Below are 9,884 nucleotides of genomic sequence, written 5' to 3' on the forward strand. Positions count from 1 at the left end.
CGAAAGTAACTCATTGTATAGACTCACATCCAATTTTCTGTATACTCTCTGCTTAGTGTGGTTTAAAAAAACAAAAAACAAAAAACTTTAAAGATATGGTAAATAATATCATAAAACTGTTATTAGTCATTACTGAGTTGAGAAAAATTTTGGTAAAACATAAATATTAAAGCCAGTGTGGTATTTCCTGCTTTTTAAAGCACATGTGAACAAACTCCCTGTGTGAGTATTGCTTTTTGTTTGAGAGACTGTAGCATTTCAAACTGTCCTGTTTTTAGCTCATGGTGGGCAAATGGGAAAAACACACTAAAGAATAAATAAAATTTTTCATTACATGTTAAAAAGTACCCGAACTTGGAACAATGCAGAAACTGGCCTCAATGTTAATAGTTGATAACTTCCTGTCACATGTCACTATTTACCACTTTGATTCAATGCCCTTGTTGAGAATATACTGTAGTCAGTACAGTTGATGCAGGGTGTAGATAGAATTGTAATTAAGCAGTGCATAGGTGTCTTATACAGATAATCTAAAGAAACTAAAATGTCCTAAGAATAACTTCATAGTTCTTAGGTGCTTATTTGTTCCAGAATCTAAACATATTCAAATTGCAAGAAAAAATGTAAATGAGGAACAAAAACCTAAAAATATCACTAGGTTAGTTTGGGGTGATGGTTATTTTTTTACCAACTTGATGCAAATTAGGGTCATTTGGGAAGAGGGTGCCTTCACTGAGAAATTACTTTCATATGGTCAGCTTATAGGTAATTCCAAGCAGGTATTTTTTGATTAGTCATATGTAGAAGGACCTAGCCCACTGTGGATGGCACCACCATTGCATGGGAATGAGCAAACAGTGAAGAGCAAGCCAGTAAAGACCACTCCTCCATGGACTCTGCTCCAGCTCCTGCTTCCAGTTTTCTGCTTGAGTCCCTGCCTTAATTTCCCGAAATAATGAACTATGTCAGGGAAATATAAGCCAAATAAGCCTTTCCTCTCTGGGTTGGCTTTGGTCAATGCTTTATCACAGTAACACAAGCAAACAAATTTGGTAAGTGGGATATTTTTAAGCTCATTACAGTTAAATAAGAGAATAGAGGCAGTGTATTTTTAAAGATATTTAGATGATGTATCTGCAAGATCAGCTACATTGGAGACTAAGTCAGGGGAATCAGATCGGTCCAGGAATTTGGGACCAGATTGGGCAATGTAGCAACAACACATTCCTCAGAATCAAGTCTAGAGCAGGGTGAAAGTGCTGGGGTTGGGTCTACGGGTATAGCTCTGACAGATTTTAATAGATCTTTTGTCTTTATTGTCGTGTATGCATGCAAAAGGCCTGGGTTATATCCTCACCATCCACCAAAATGAAAGTCAACAAGCAAACAAGCACAATGTCCAGTGTAAGATTCTCTGTTCTAAGTCTCTAAAAAGCAACTGTGAGATCCTTAGCAGTTTCTAATGAACTTCAGTCAAAACAAATGAAAAGTGGTTGCTCTATATTAAAGTGATTAGTTAAAGTCCTGTCCAGTGTTACAATCTTATACTAACTGTGAAATTTGAGATTTGGTCATTTCTGAGAAATTAGATGAGCCTATACAGTAAACTTTAAAACAAGTAGAATTATTAGTAAAAATGACATTCAAATGAAGTTTGTCCCACCCGCTTCTGACTAAGGTAATGCCACTCTAAGGATTGTGAGGTCTCATTTCTTGTTCCCTATGCTCTGAAGCAGGCCCTTGCTAACCAAAGAATCCTGGTAGCTTTGGAAGCAATTTGGTTTCCTTCTAGCTGGCTGCAAAGTTGTAACTCAACCTACCATTCCAACTCTATACTAGCAAAATGAAGATTTGGGCTTTGGTACTTTGAGCAATACTGAGCACAGGATTTATTGGATCCTGGTTTTTTGTGGTTTTTTTTTTTGGTGAAATAGTTGAAGTAAAAATTATTTTTGCAAGCAATTGAAAGTTCAGTCAACAAAAATTTGCTTACTGAATGCATAGGAGTTGGAGGACACAGTGATGACTGATGTAGTCAGATTAAGTCAGTAAATGTATATGAAGTTAACAAGTAGAGCAGTTCACTTGGTGTTAATGTCTCCCACAGACATAATGCACTCTGAAGGACTAAGAATAGGGAGGGACTCAGTAGGCTGTGGTAAGGATCTCAAAGTCTCAGTCACTTCAAACACCAAACCTTTTCGTTTGCTTTTTGTTTGTTTGTTTTATTATTGTTGTTTGTTTGTTTGTTTGTAGAATCTTATGCAGCCAAAGCTGGTCTCAAACTCCCTGTGCAGTGAGGATTAATTTATCCTTCCACCTTCCACTCTTCCTACCTTCAACTCTCAAGTGCTAAGGCTGTGGGGATATGCCCCCAACAGATGGCTAGCTCCAGATAAGCTGGCAAATTGTGCTTTAGACGATTGCTGTCCACACTCAAGGGCTCTGGATGATGGCCTTTTAGAGTATCCATTATCTCAACATGGACAATTATGGAGTAGAAGGAAAAGGACCAAAGCACCACAATTTTATTGGCAAAATCAAGTCATATACTGTACTTAAGGAACAGAGACATACACTCCTACTTTGTGGCTAAAAGAAGAGAGATGTGTACAGCTGTCATGAATATTATGATCAGAAAAGATCCAGAGTGCAAGGTCTTGGGGATACAGATTCAGGTTTGCTAAAACCAGAGCGAGCAGGCCTTCCAGGTGATAGGAAAGCCATAGAAAGGGTATGGTCTTGGCCTGTTAGAGGAACGGGGATTACAAATAAATTGCTGAGAGGTAGGAATTAGTGAGAAGAGTTGAGAGAAGGAAGCTGAGAAGTAGAATTACTTCCTAGCTGGTCTCTCCTTCCAGTGTTTGCTCTCTTATATATTACTCTCCTCAGGGAAGATAGACTGGCCTCATTAAATTCCAATGGTCTCTGCAGGCTTAGAATAAAGCCCCTGCTGATTACCTTGACTTCAAGACCTAACAGAACTTCTCCCTGCATGCATGTAAGTAGATTCCATGGTTGCAGTTAGGAGGTCATTATTATCTTCTCAGGAGAAACATAGTGACTTTAGAAAAGGAGCAGTCTAAATGGAGAGGTATTTTATTATTTGGAGAGTTAAAACCACAAGATGTTGCTAAAAGTTTGGAAGAACAGGAAATGAGGAAAGCTAAGTATCTAAGAGAAAGTTGAGCCATTGGTGAAGAAGGGGTGTACCCACTGCTGGTGTGAATTCTTCTAGGTCAAATTAAATTAGAGAGAACATTATTAGACATGCATGAATAGGCAGTGAGTAAATCAAAGAAATGATTTTTGAAATGAAAAAGAGAGACTGGAAATAAGAATCAATATCTAAAAATAATTTTAGAAAGGATAAAGCTGGAGAACCTTGTTTCCCCCTCTGTCTTGGTCCAGCACCAAGAAGCTTCCCTGTGATTTTGAATTCTGACTAGGCAAGTTCTCTTACATGGGCCCAGCTAGTATGATTCTTTAACTGTCAGAAACCACTTCCCACTTTCTCTAGCACTTACTATCTAGATAATCACTTTCCCTGGTTGGCTCTTATAGCTCTGCTCACTTGTTTGCAATCCTCCCTTGCATTTCCCAGCATAGGCTGTTTTGATTCCCAGACTCCCACTGATTCCCACAGTACTGAATGGCCTCCAGATGGTATTAAAAGCTATGGGATATATGAGATAACTTGGAGAGGTAAATGGCAGAGCAGAATAGGCTTGGTCCTGTCTAGAATCAGTCTATCTTTTTAGGTGAGGCATTACCAGATTTACTCTAATGCACTGTTTTGTCATTTAGGCAGCTGCTAGGTAAAGCACACAGTGTGTGGAGAGGTGAACTAATGAATAAGTAAGTTTGAGCAACTCTTTCTGTTTGGTCATCAGTGGCGAAATATGAACTGTTCTTAAAGAAAGTAACCAGGCAAAGCAATAGGAACTGTTTATACATCCAGGAGACATAGCTATTATCTGTGTATAAAATGTGAACTGTTCAGCAAGCAAAGATTCCTGGTTCTCCCTCTTATATAGCATTGACCTGAGGTCCTTGAAAACAAGGGCTCAGCTTCCTTAATTGCATTCTGCTTAGGTAAATACCAGAGTATCCTTGAATTTCCTCTGCAACCAAGTTCTAAGAAAAGTAAAGACTGTTTAAGAATGTATATGATTTCATTGTCGACCAAACAATGACCTGAATTTGGGGATCCTGAAAAAGTGCTATTCTGATACCAATATGCTTTAGCCTCTAATAGTTTTAGTACCTTTTACTTTTTTTTCACTTAGCTAATTTACCTTTTCTTCTGTAAAGTATAGATAGGAATAAGAATCAATTTTGCTTGCTGACATTACTGAGGCAATAGAGGGGACACCCTGAACAAGTAAGCTGGCATCTGGTAGACCACCAAGTCAAGATGTTTTTGTAGTCATTCCTCTACCAAATGCTGCCTGGGTACTGTCTGCAAGCATGGTGTTAAGCCCTTAGAAGAGAAAGACAATAATCAAGTCTGTCTGGGCTGTAATTTAGCAAGAAGGTGATACTTCAACAGGGCTGAGGGTGACAAGAAATTTGCATCGCAGATGATAGGGGAGGGGAACAGTGGGGATCTGGTATCTCAGGAACAGGGAAAGCAGAGGGAACACTGAGATCCAAGACCATTACTAAGAAAAGAAAGGAGAGTGGTAAATAGTCAACAGATCATCCACAGACCAGAAGATATATACACACATGCCCATTTACCCATTATGGTGACCTTAGACCACCATTTCAAGGTTTTGAGTCAAGGAGAAGTCTTTAGGCTTAATAATGGTTCTCCATTTTATCAGATGGAGACTGGGAAGGTGGGTCAGTTGATAATGTGCTTGCATAAGATTCTACATTTGGGACCCCGACACATATTAAAAGCCAAAACTATAAATATATGTCTATAATAGCTCTGGGGAGGCAGAGACAGAAGACTCCTTGGAGCTAGCCGAGTTTTAAACTGCTCAATAGGCAAGTTTCAGATTCAGTGAGAAACCCTGTGTCAAAATTAAGTCGAAGAGTCAGGGACAATGGCTTAATGGGTAAAAATACTTGCCACTGTACCTGTTGACCACAAATGACTCTCACAAGCTGCTCTTGACTTCCACAAGTTCATTGTGGTGTGTGTGTGTGTGTGTGTGTGTGTGTGTGTGTGTACTTGTAGACACACAAATAGAAATAAGTAAGTAAATGGAATCTAAAACTTAAAATTGTAAAGCAGAAATCAATTGATAAGGGCACCTATTATCAACCTCTGCCCATCATACCCATTTGCATACACATACATACCCTCCTACACACACACACACACACACACACTCACACACACACAAATTCAGCAGGCATGGGAATCATTAGTCAATTTGTGAACAGATCATTTGGAGTCCATCTTTGAGGGCTCTGATTTGGCCTGATATTTTGCATTTGTGAATCATGTCACAATTTGCTTTGATTATGCTATGGATAATAGACTGATGGGGGCACTGAATGCAATAAGAACAGGGCAGGGAAACTAGTGATGATATCGTAGCGCACAAGGAGACCCATCATGGTAGATTCTACAGAGCCAGGACAGTCTCTAAGTGCACATCCCTGTGGGCAATGAACTTGTTGGTAGTACATTACAATGCCTAATAAACTGACTTTTAGACTCCATGTAGTTTCTACTTTTTGAAGGTTCACTCAGTAAGGTTTTCTAACAGATCCTAGTTGACACTCTTCTCTGGATAGTACAAGTTCTGAAACCTTCCCTCCTTCTCAAGATGGTTATGAATCTCATTCATCCAAACCTCTGATTGACCTCACCCCCTTTCATTTCTGTAAAGTTCAACATATATTTACCCTCTGGTCTTGTGTTTTAATGCAATATCAACCATTTCTTACAGTTTAGGTGTATAGTAATATCCCCACCCCAACCCTTCCCAGCTGCCCATAGGAAAGTCTTGTTAGAAAATAATAAATGGCCTTCCAGCCAGCGCCAGCTCCATGCCACCTTGAGCAGGAACTCAGTGGACAGTCCATTGGTATCCAGAGTATTCTCCATGTGGCAGGCACCCTAGCATGCCCAGGATCTTAAGGTCATGGGTGAGTGGAACACAACCTCTGTTCCAAAACAATCGTGAGGGGCCAGTGACAGCAGGAGCAGTGACACAGTAAACCGGCCTGACCAGCGGCTCTGGTTCCTTCTGGTCGGTGCTGGTCTAACTTGGTTTCTAACACAGAGGACAACCCAGAGGAAATACTACTTCCAGGTGCTATAAGACACCCAACAAATGTGAAATGCAAAAAGATCCTAACACAAAACATCCAGGAAATCCAGGACACAATGAGAAGACCAAACCTAAGGATAATAAGTAGAGAAGAAAAGGAAGATTTCCAATTTAAAGGGCCAGTAAATATCTTACTCATCAAAGGTAAAATTAACCAAGATGAACCCTTGATTCTGAACATCTCTATGCCAAATGCAAGGGCATCCACACTCATTGAAGAAACTTTGCTAAAACTCAAAGCACACATCACACTTCACACAATAATAGTGGGAGAATTCAATAATCCACTCTTATCAATGGAAAGATACTGGAAACAGAAACTCAACAGAAAAACACTGAAACTACCAGAAGTTATCAAACAAAGGGATTTAACAGATATCTATACAACATTTCATCCTAAAACAAAAGGATATATCTTCTTCTCAGCACCTCATGGTACCTTCTCCAAAACTGACCATATAATCAGTCACCAAACGGGCCCCAGGAGATACAAAAATATTGAAATAATCCAATGCACAGTATCAGATAACTACGGATTAAGGCTGCTCTTCAATAACAACATAAATAATTGAAAAGCCACATACATATGGAAGCTGAACAATACTCTACTCAATGATAACTTCGTCAAGGAAAAAATAAAGAAATTAAAGACTTTTTAGAGTATAATGGAAATGAAGCCACAACATACCCAAACTTACGGGACACAATGAAAGCATTCCTAAGAAGAAAACTCATAGCTCTGAGTGCCTCCAAAAAAAGAAGCTGGAGCAAGCATACACGAGCAGCTTGACAGCACACTTAAAAGCTCTAGAGCAAAAGGAAGCAAATTCACCCAAGAGGAATAGACAGCAGGAAATAATCAAACTTTGTGCTGAAATCAACCAAGTGGAAACAAAAAGAACTATACAAAGAATCAATCAAACCAGAAGATAATTCTTTGAGATAATAAACATGATAGATAAACCTCTAGCCAGACTAAGTAGAGGGCACAGGGACAGTATCCTAATTAACAAAATCAGAAATGAAAAGGGAGATATAACAACAGAACCTGAGAAAATCCAAAAAATCATCATATCCTACTACAAAAGCATATACTCAACAAACCTGGAAAACCTGGATGAAATGGACAAATTTCTAGACAGATACCAGGTACTAAGGTTAAATCAGGATCGTATTAATGATCTAAACAGTCCCATATCCCCTAAAGAAATAGAAGCAGTCATTAATAGTCTCTCAACCAAAGCAGCCCAGGACCAGATGGGTTTAGTGCAGAGTTCTATCAGACCTTCAAATAAGACCTAATCCCAATACTCCTCAGCCTTTTCCACAAAATAGAAACAGAAGGTACTTTACCCAATTCATTCTATGATGCCACAATTACTCTGATACCTAAACCACACACAGACCCTACAAAAAAAAAGAGAGAGAGAACTTCAGACCGAATTCCATTATGAATATTGATGCATAAATACTCAGTAACATTCTTGAAACCCCAAATCCAAGAACACATCAAAGTGATCATTGATTCTGATAAGTAAGCTTCATCCCAGGGATGAAAGGATGGTTCAATATACAGAAATCCATCAATGTAATCCACTATATAAACAAGCTCACGGACAAAAACCCCATGATCATCTCATTAGATTCTGAGAAAGCATTTGACAAAATCCAACACCACTTCATGATAAAAGTCTTGGAAATATCAGAAATTCAAGGCCCATACCTAAACATAATAAAGCAATATCCAGCAAACCAGTAGCCAACATCCAAGTAAATGGAGAGAAACTTGAAGCAATCCCATTAAAATCAGGGACTATACAAGGCTGCCCACTCTCTCCCTACCTATTCAGTATAGTACGTGAAGTCCTAGCCAGAGAAATTAGACAACAAAAGGATATTAAGGGAATACAAATTGGAAAGGAAGAAGTCAAAATATCACTATTTGCAGATGATATGAAAGCACATAAAAGTGACCCCCAAAATTCCACCAGAGAACTTCTAAACCTGATAAACAACTTCAGTGCAGTAGCTGGATATAAAACTAACTCAAAGAAGTAAGTGGCCTTTCTCTACACAAAGGATATACAGGCTGAGAAAGAATTTAGGGAAACAACACACTTCACAATAGTCACAAATAATATAAAATACCTTGGTGTGACTCTAACTAAGCAAGTGAAAGATCTGTATGATAAGAACTTCAAGTCTCTGAAGAAAGAAATAGAAGAACATCTCAGAAGATGGAGAGCTCTCCCATGCTCATGTATTTAGCAGGATTAATATAGTAAAAATGGTTATCTTGCTGAAATCAATCTACAGATTCAAAGCAGTCTCCATCAAAATTTCAACTCAATCCTTCACAGAGTTAGAAAGGGCAATTTGCAAATTCATCTGGAATAACAAAAAAGCTAGGATAGTAAAAATTATTCTCAACTATAAACGAACCTCTGGTGGAATCACCATGCCTGGCCTCAAGCTGTACTATAGAGCATTTGTGATAAAAACTGCATGGTAGCCAGGCTGTGGTGGCACATGTCTTTGATCCCAGCATTTGGAGGCAGAGGCAGGCAGATCTCTGAGTTCGAGGCCAGCCTGGTCTAGAGTGAATATCAGGACAACAAGGACTAAACAGAGAAACCCTGTCTCGAAAAATAAATAAATAAATAAATAAATAAATAAATAAATAAATAATCAACAAAAACCAAACAAACAAACAACAACAACAACAAAAACCCTGCATGTTACTGATACAGAGATAGACAGATCAATGGAACAGAATTGAAGACCCAGAAATGAACCCATACACCTATGGTCACTTGATCTTTGACAAAGGAGCTGAAACCATCCAGTGGAAAGTAAAAAACCATCTTCAACAATTGGTGCTGGGTCAACTGGTGATTAGCATGTAGAAGAATGGGAGTTGATCCATTCTTATCTCCTTGTACAAAGCTCAAGTCTAAGTGGATCAAGGAAATCCACATAAAACCAGAGACCTGAAACTTACAAAAGAGAAAGTAGGGAAGAACCTTGAAGAAGTGGGGTACAGGGTAAAGAACCCTGAACAGAACAGCAGTGACTTGTGCTGTAAGATCAAGAATGGACTAATGGGACCTCGTAACATTGCAAAGTTTCTGTAAGGCAAAAGACACTGTCAATAAGACAAAAAGGCCACCAACAGATTGGGAAAAGATCTTTACCAATCCTAAATCTCATAGGGGACTAATATCCTATATATACTCAAAAAGTTGGACTCAAGAAAACCAAATAACCCTATTAAAAATGGTGAACAGAGCTAAATAAAGAATTCTCAACTGATGAATACTGAATGGCTGAGAAGCACCTAAAATAATGTTCAACATCCTTAATCAGCAGCGAAATGCAAATCAAAACAACCCTGAGATTCCACCTCACACCAGTCAGAATGGCTAAGATCAAAAACTCAGGTGACTGCAATGCTCTCGAGGATGTGGAGAAAGAGGAACACTCCTCCATTGCTGGTGGGATTGCAAGCTTGTACAACCACTCTGGAAATCATTCTGGCTGTTCCTCAGAAAATTGGACATAGTTCCACAGGAAGTTCCAGCAATACCT

The sequence above is a fragment of the Mus musculus genome, chromosome 15 (assembly GCF_000001635.26).
Source record: "Mus musculus strain C57BL/6J chromosome 15, GRCm38.p6 C57BL/6J".
Lineage (NCBI taxonomy): Eukaryota > Metazoa > Chordata > Mammalia > Rodentia > Muridae > Mus > Mus musculus.